The sequence below is a fragment of the Homarus americanus genome, unplaced genomic scaffold (assembly GCF_018991925.1).
Source record: "Homarus americanus isolate GMGI-L3 unplaced genomic scaffold, GMGI_Hamer_2.0 scaffold16430, whole genome shotgun sequence".
Lineage (NCBI taxonomy): Eukaryota > Metazoa > Arthropoda > Malacostraca > Decapoda > Nephropidae > Homarus > Homarus americanus.
The window spans coordinates 2,617,263-2,626,097 of NW_024729259.1; positions in this window are offsets into that span (position 1 = coordinate 2,617,263).

The window sequence follows — 8,835 nt, forward strand, 5'->3', positions numbered from 1 at the left end:
GATAATTATAATAAATTCTGCTTTTTTTCATTCTCTATTTTCCTTCTTTTATCCCCTCAACCAGATAAGCTTGGGAGATATAGTGGTTTTGTTCTGTCCATCCATTTGACTTGCCTTGGTCAAACAAAACCATCTCTTACATGGTTTGGATGACCCAGCAGCAGCAGGAGGGTGGATGATCCCTCCCTCACCCACATCATGGTGTGGATTACCTAGCCTGGTGCAGCAGGAAGGCAGGTGACTCATACCTTCCCCCACATTATGGTGTGGATGACCAGCTAGTAGCAGGAGTGTGGATGACCCCTCCCTCATCCACATCAGGGCTAACCTCTATTGATCAACACAGTATTTTACCATAAAGTTTTTCTTCACTTACCTATGTACCAGAATAAGAATTATGCACTTAATTGTGTGCAGGTGTAGGTATGAAGTACAGGTGTAGGTATACAATAAAGGTACAGGTACAGAATCTTGGATGGTGAGTGAATTATAATGAAGTACAGGGAGGTACAGTAATATCCATTAGCAGGAATACCCCAAACCCGGAACTCTGATAGCTGGAATTGCAATTTTCTCGGAAAATTGTTTCCAAAGCCGGAATTGTCTAGAAAATAACGAGTTGGGAACGATTTTCAGAGGGGCACATTTTCCAGAAAATTCAGAGAAAACTTTCCCGAAACCCGGGAAATTCCAGGGATGGGGGATATTTTCCAGGTTTGAGAGATAATGTAATGTGCAAGGTCTGGGACTTGAGAAAAATTTTCTGTTACCTGGAAAATTCAAAAAAATTCTGGGGATAAGGGATTTTTCCTGCTTTGAGAGAGTCTTCTCATTACCCGGAAATCTCTCGTTCCCGGAAGAGCTCTGCGCCAATTGTTCCGGCTAACGGAGATATTACTGTATTCCGTCACTAAAAGGTAAAGTACATATTAGGAGTCTCACTAAAATACATATTTGAGGAAAATAAGAGACCAATATTTTATACATAATTTAGGGATCTTATCTAATTTTCCTCTGTGCAGACCGGTTGAAACATTGGCTTGGGGTGATCCACTGGATGTTTAGGTCAAGGAATTCAATTTGGTATTACATTATCTAAATAGGCACTAACTTGAATTAGTTGTCTTGTGGTAATCTGATACTGTACATAATACTCTATGCCATAAACCTAGGTACAGTACAATATATTAAAATTGCAAAAAAAAATCCCACAGCTCTTATGAAAAATTAGTACATTATGGAAGTTTCATAATGTCATTAAAAAGAAAAATTATAAGACGTTGGAAATGAAAAAAATACATACAGAATGTACTTTATAGAGCACTAAAAAATGATATTGTACATTACAAAGGACTCCATGTGTTTTTATTCAACTTAGTAATGTTACGTAAGTAAATTGTAATTTAAATATCAATCCTATTACCGGTTCAGTATATTTGTTTATTTACAAATTTAAATTTTCATCCAAAAGAAGAAGATCCTTCCTGTGTTGTCTTCTTGAAAAAGTAACTCCTTTTGTTTTCCCTTTTCAAATCATAATATTCTTGAGCCAATATTTCTGTTCTAAGCTTAGAATGTAGCAGTTCTACATCTTGCTGCCACTTTCATGGGAGTCTGATACTGGTGTCTGTAAGTTTCATGCCTGTTACTACACCCTGAGTAAGGTCTCGAGATTTCATTTTCAGTGCCGAGACTTGAATGTGGCCTAGAGTTATATAAGTTGGATGAAGTCCCTTCTCTGCCATTCAATATTTCCCCCATATTTACTTTACTTTTATCCTCTTTGCCATGATCACAGCATCATCTTGGATTATCTCAAGGGTTTCCTCTGCTTGAGCTGCAACACATTTTATTTTATTAGTTAAGCAAAAAAAATAAAAAATTACTTTGCCGTTTGCTATTGAGTCTAGTACAGTACAATTTGAAGTATTTTTAAGTACTGAATCAAATTTGAAATACAAGACTAAATACTAATACTGTATCTAAATGGGAAAATAAAACCTGAATACACATTCAGAAAATATCTATACTGTATACAGTAGGATATTAAGTAAATGGTCATAATTTCTTGATAGAGTATTTATTGTTCTGAAGATTTATACAATTTTAATGGCTTATACACTGATTTTTTTCTTACAATTAAAAAAAAATAGGCAAATATAAAAATGCATTGTTTAAGTGATATGAATAGCCTAGGTGATATATATTTTTTACAAGAAAAATTTATTTGATACAATAATTTCAGCTGGATAAATACAGCATTCAGAAGCTCCCAGTAAGTAGCTCCTTATAATTAATGTAAATAATTAAAGTATTTCTACACCTTCAGCTGTGACGACGATACGAGTGGCAAGTAGCACATATTAAATACCACACACTAGATGTGGTACCACATGTTATATACCACACACTTCATGTTAAAGGCAAGTTGTGTGTGTGTGTCAGGACCAAGCTGCTGCAGATTTATTAATTCATTGCTCAATAATGCCAGTTGTATCAGTCTGCCAGGCACTAAATTACGATACATTATTCTTAATAAAGTTCAGAAGCTAGACTTTTGTGCACCAAATTATCCTCATGATCAGAAATATAAATGGTACATTGTATACATTCGTTAATGTCTTGTTTCAGTGAAGATTGTTCTATTCTCTTAAGGTTTATCCACATGCAGTACTGAGAAAAGATGAAGGAAAAGAATACATTACAGGACACTAGTGAGATAAGTACAGTTCATTACATGAAAGCCCAGGTAAGCTGAACCAAAATACGAAAAGTGTACCACATCCAGGTAGGAATTTAATTGATTTTATGACTGATGTACAGTTGCCTGCACTTATACCTCCGTGGTACAGTGGCTGCATTCTGGGTTGTAGGTTTAGATTACATTGTTTTTCAAGTTGGGATATTCATGTATTATTGCTTGAGGCTCTACTGCATTTGTTTCTTTTGCAACAAACGGATCATATGAAGATCTTCCCCCCCAAAGTATCCAACTGAAGATCCTCCCTCCCAGGCTAGATCATATGAAGATCCTCCCCCCCAAGTAGGTTTGGAGGGGAGGTTAGGTTAGGTTTGGTTAGGTTAGGTTTGGTTAGGTTAGGTTTGGTTAGGTTAGGTTTGGTTAGGTTAGGTTTGGTTTGGTTAGGTTAGGTTAGGTTAGGTTAGGTTAGGTTAGGTTAGGTTAGGTTTGGTTTGGTTTGGTTTGGTTTGGTTTGGTTTGGTTTGGTTTGGTTTGGTTAGGTTAGGTTAGGTTTGGTTTGGTTAGGCTTAGGTTAGGTTAGGTTAGGTTGGTTTGGTTAGGTTAGGTTAGGTTAGGTTAGGTTAGGTTAGGTTAGGTTAGGTTAGGTTAGGTTTGGTTAGGTTAGGTTAGGTTTGGTTAGGTTAGGTTAGGTTAGGGGGGGGTGGATCTTCAGATGAGCGCGACTGGGCTTGATCATATGAAGATCCTCCCCCCCAAGTAGGTTTGGGGGGGGAGGATCTTCATATGATCCCAACAAACTAAATGGGATGGATATATTTATCTACCACCTAAGTCCCTTATTTATGTTATTTCATGTACTGTACAACATGATATTGCCTCTTCTTCTATTTAAGGAACACCATTGTTCGTGAATAAATAAATATATACATGTATAAGCAGACAATCATGTATATTTATGCAATGGCTGCCTAGAATAAAAATATATATGGCTTATGACAGGAGTCTACGCTAAAGTCAAGCTCGTTCTCAAGACAACAACACGTTTTCTATGATGACCTTAAATATTTATGGTAAAATTAAATCGAGAGATGGCGCAGCAGTCAGGGGCTGAACGTTAATAGAATGTAGTACAAGTTTCTCTATATATTCCTGCCTTGGTATAACAAACCATTGTGACGTCACTAGGAAGTCATTTGCCTGAGTGACCCGTGAGGGAAGGACTTGTCTCGACTGACTTTTGTTATGTGGTGATTAAATTTTTAATATATTTATATTAAGTTATTTAATCACAGGATTATATCGCTACTGTCCTCTGTGGTGAGTAAATTGTTGGTATTTTTATTTTCATAATTGAATTACATGTGATGTTAGAGTTGGTTAGCCACCGCCATGGTAGTTTGTCAACCCAAGAAGTAGTTACCGAGTTTTATTCCGTCATCAAATGAAAGTTTAGGTGAAGACGTCTTATGAAAAGGTAATTGCAAAGATAAACTCCGCCATTTTATATATTATGCTGCCTTGGTATTAGTGTAGTTTATATTGTGGTTGACCAAGGCCTCCCAGCTTGTGGAGAGTGTTGGTGAAATGGTATCAAAGTCATGCATAAGTACAGTAGGCATCAAGTAAATTGCAACTATGTACAGTCACCCAAAAAAGTCGTGTCGCGAACCATGAACCCCAAGATTCAGACTCTTGAACCCGAAGCATTTATGGAAAGAATAATGTATCAGTGTCTACTGCTTCGGGTTCACGAGTCTGAATCGTGGTTCGCGACAGGACTTTTTTGGGTGACTGTACAGTAATAATCTAGCCATTCCATTCCTTGGTCACCTTTTAAATGCGGTCCAACGAATTACCCAAAAGTACCCAAAAGTATATTAAATCTGGGTAAAATCTTAACGAATATATGTTTTACATCAATAAAACCTGATTAATAATGTTTTCATTGAAATGTAGTCAAAATAATGAAATAATAAACAGCGAAAAACGCTAAATTCCAAAGAGTCACCTATCCAAAATGGAGATATAATTACCGATGTTTCTGTTACTTTGGGGGTATTTAACATAGCCGTAGGATTTGCTTTTCGTTGGGCTAGGTTAGGTTAGGTTAGGTTAGGTTAGGTTAGGTTAGGTTAGGTTAGGTTAGGTTAGGTTAGGTTAGGTTAGGTTAGCGAAGTGCATCACGATGGATCTGAGTTATCTCCCTTGTTCACGAACTCTTTGGAATTTAGTGTTCGGCAATACTGAAAATTTTTCGCTGTTTATTATTTCATCTTACAAATTATTTTTACAAAATTACACAAAATATTATTAGACAAGTTTTGTGTATGTACAGCATAACAGATATTCGTTAAGATTTTATACTGATTTAATATACTTTTGGGTACTTTTGGGTACATACTTTTGGGTATATACTTTTGGGTACTTTTGGGTACATACTTTTGGGTATATACTTTTGGGTAATTCGTTGGACCTTTAAATGAGATGGAAACCCACATTAATAGAGAGTCAAGGACATGTGCTGCCCTCTTCCAAATCATTCCAAATGGCTTGTAATCTAATAAGTGGTAAAATTATAAAAAAATAAATAAATCAGGAACAAATAACCTTGGCATTGTTTGTAAAAAAAAATAGTTACTTGGAAAATTGACTTTTTCCTCATCTCTCCCCATATTGAGTTAAGGTGCTGGAAAACTATGAATACTAAGTAAGAAATGTCACCATCTAATTTTATTGAAACTCTCATATATTGTGACGGATGTAAAGTATTTCTAAATCTGTATGAGCTACTGTGTATTGGTTGTCTCTCTCCAGTAGGTTCTTCTGAATCTGAATGCTCTCTCTCTCTCTGGACTAAGGCACATTTAGAGCTGCCTGAGAAACAATATGCCAGTGGAAAGATAAACCCTCTGGTACTCATGGTCAGAAATCTCAACCCCTTGCAGTATTTCAACACAGGTTGCGTCAATAAATGATTTTTCCATTTTTGTAAACATTGGGTAGAGTGATCCAGACCTAAATTGCATCCTTAGAGATGCATTTGTCAGCCCATGAGGCTAGTGGGAGGACCTTAGTGGTTGATAGGACCGGTCCACTGTTTCTGCATTTCTGCTTACAGGATGGGTGCTCTCAGTGTGAGATACTGCTGAGCAGGAGGGGTCACGCCAGCACACGGGCGCTTAGTAATGCAATTTGCGTAGAAAGGCCACGAGAGGGTTAACTGGCCTGGCTGTGGTGTATCATGATACTGAAACAGTTTTGCAGGTCATGATTTACATGTTGTTCAGAAAACAACAGAAGGCTCTTCACAAAACAAATCCTATTTGAATGACCTTTGAGGGTCATAGCAGTGAGTAGTTTTGCTGTGATATATATTATACCTTGAGGGTCTTGACAGTGAGTAGTTTTGCTGTGTGATACAGTATATATTTTTACCTTTGGGAGGGGAGGTGGGTGGGTGGGAGGGGGTGGGTGGAAGGGAGGGGAGGGTGGGTGGGTAGGTGGGAGGGGAGGGTTGGGTGGGTTGGAGGGAGGGTTAGGTGGGTGGGAGCTTGGGTGTATGGGTGGGAGGGAAGGTGTCTGCATGGAAGTGAGTATGTGTGTGGATGGGAGGTCCTCCCATCCACACACCCTTCCTCCCTTCCACACACCCTTCCTCCCATCCATGCACCCAACCTCCCACCCAACCTCCCACCCACACACCCAACCTCCCATCCACACGCCCTTCCTCTCATTCACACACCCTAAGGGTCTTTTTAAATCTTTCAGATTGTGTGGCTGTCTGAGGAGAACGGCTGGCTGGCTCAGGTGGAAGGCTGGCTGGCTCTGGTGAACGGTTGACTGGCTGAGGCGAACGTCTGGCAGGTCAAGAACCCCACCAAACAGGTAAAGTACTGGTGACAATATGTAATGTCTATATGTAAGGTATTTATGAACATTGTCTAAAACTTTTTGTATTCCAGGTTTGTCTTGCTGACTGTGGACCCACTACGAGGTGCTTCCTGGAGGTGAGTGAGGGAAGGGGGTGTGGGTGGGTGGGAGGGAGGGTGGGTGGGTGGGAGGGAGGGAGGGTGGGTGGGTGGGAGGAGGGAGGAGGGTGGGGTGGGAGGGAGGGAAGGGAGGGGAGGAGGGTGGGTGGGAGGGGGGAAGGGAGGGAGGTGGGTGGGAGGGGAGGTGGGTGGGTGTGGGAGTGGGTGGGTTGGAAGGGAGGGGAGGGTGGGTGGGTGGGAGGGGAGGGTTGGGTGGGTTGGAGGGAGGTTTAGGTGGGTGGGAGCTTGGGTGTATGGGTGGGAGGGAAGGTGTCTGCATGGAAGTGAGTATGTGTGTGGATGGGAGGTCCTCCCATCCACACACCCTTCCTCCCTTCCACACACCCTTCCTCCCTTCCACACACCCAACCTCCCGTCCACTCACCTTCCTCCCGTCCACTTACCCTTCCTCCCACCCACACACCCAACCTCCCATCCCCACACCCACTCATCCTTCCTCTCATTCACACACCCTAAGGGTCTTTTTAAATCTTTCAGATTGTGTGGCTGTCTGAGGAGAACGGCTGGCTGGCTCAGGTGGAAGGCTGGCTGGCTCAGGTGAATGGTTGACTGGCTGAGGCGAACGTCTGGCAGGTCAAGAACCCCACCAAACAGGTAAAGTACTTGTGACAATATGTAATGTATTTATGAACATTGTCTAAAACTTTTTGTATTCCAGGTTTGTCTTGCTGACTGTGGACCCACTACGAGGTGCTGCCTGGAGGTGGTAAAGGTAGTACAGGTAAACTTGTGTAATAGTTACAGCACCATAGTTAGAAGTAGATACACAGTAGTAACTCCGCCTTGTTCAAGTGAACATGCCGGTCCCCAGCCCGGATAAAGGAGGAGGGCTACTGCAGTATTGAATGATCACCACTTCATAAACTCTTCGTTTCCAGACCAACTTATATTACAAGGTACAGTAACTTGTATTCTACCAAGACCAGCAATGTAGTATTTAACTTTTTATAGTTGGATATTATCGAAAAAGGAGAGTTTTAATCACTCCCACTTAATGGGATCTTTTTGAGACCATGTTTAATATTGCAAGAACTAACCGTGTACTATACAGTTTATTAGGTTTTGTAGAGGAAATCTTGAGAAATAAAAGGAATTATATATTGCACAGTAGTTTATTTTCATTTGTATTATACACTACATATGTTAGTTTACAATAATAGTCCAAAAGTTTGATACAGAAATATTACAAAAGAACTTGCCTTATTGTTCTTGGTTGTACCTGCCCTGTCTAGGTACTTAAGTTTACTAGACATTCAGGTAGTCTTATTTTATCAATTAAAACCTTCATTATCTAGTATTAGTGTTGGAGGAAATCAGAGAACTTGATAGTTGGGAACGTCACTCATAAGATTTCTCACATCTCGAGATAAGAACATTACCACTATACTTCGGGCAGATACAACCAGGGATGGAGGCTTCATCACGATTTCACAATCTATCAAATATTTCCCAATTCAACGTTTATTATGGACTCCACTTTAGGTTAAGTTATTACACTAGACCTTAATGATTTTGTCTATCTTATGTCAGGTTTTGGTCATACACAAGATTTAGTTTGATCTAATAAAGAAAAACTTGTACTTTGAATAATTTTGACAAGGGAGGATACAGACCAGTATAAGGGTATTTCTAAATTTATGCAAGTGACCAAGTCTGTTTATTATTCATCACTTCCACCACTGGTCAATTTACTAGCCTTTTAGGCAGGTGTGTGAATGGCGAGGGAGTGAATGGGTGGGTGTGATATTTGCCAGGTTTACACCATTCAACACCCTTCTTGCATCTGTCCCAGGCTGGAGTTTGGGCCTCAGGACAGTTTTGCTATACATACACACTACACCAACACCCACTGTACTTTAGGTCAAATATCAAATATTTCATTTCAAAACGTTACAACTTTAAACATGACCATTGGATTTCAAAGTCTTTAGCTTTTTGTACAACTAAGTTAAGTTACGTTGTGTGTTGTACATAGTAAATTTATAATTTGTATTGTAATTTTTCAAGGATTTCTTTTCTAAGTTTTAGGCAATAGTGAACTTCCACCCAACAGTTGGTGTGCAGTGTCCAGATTGTCAACATTCC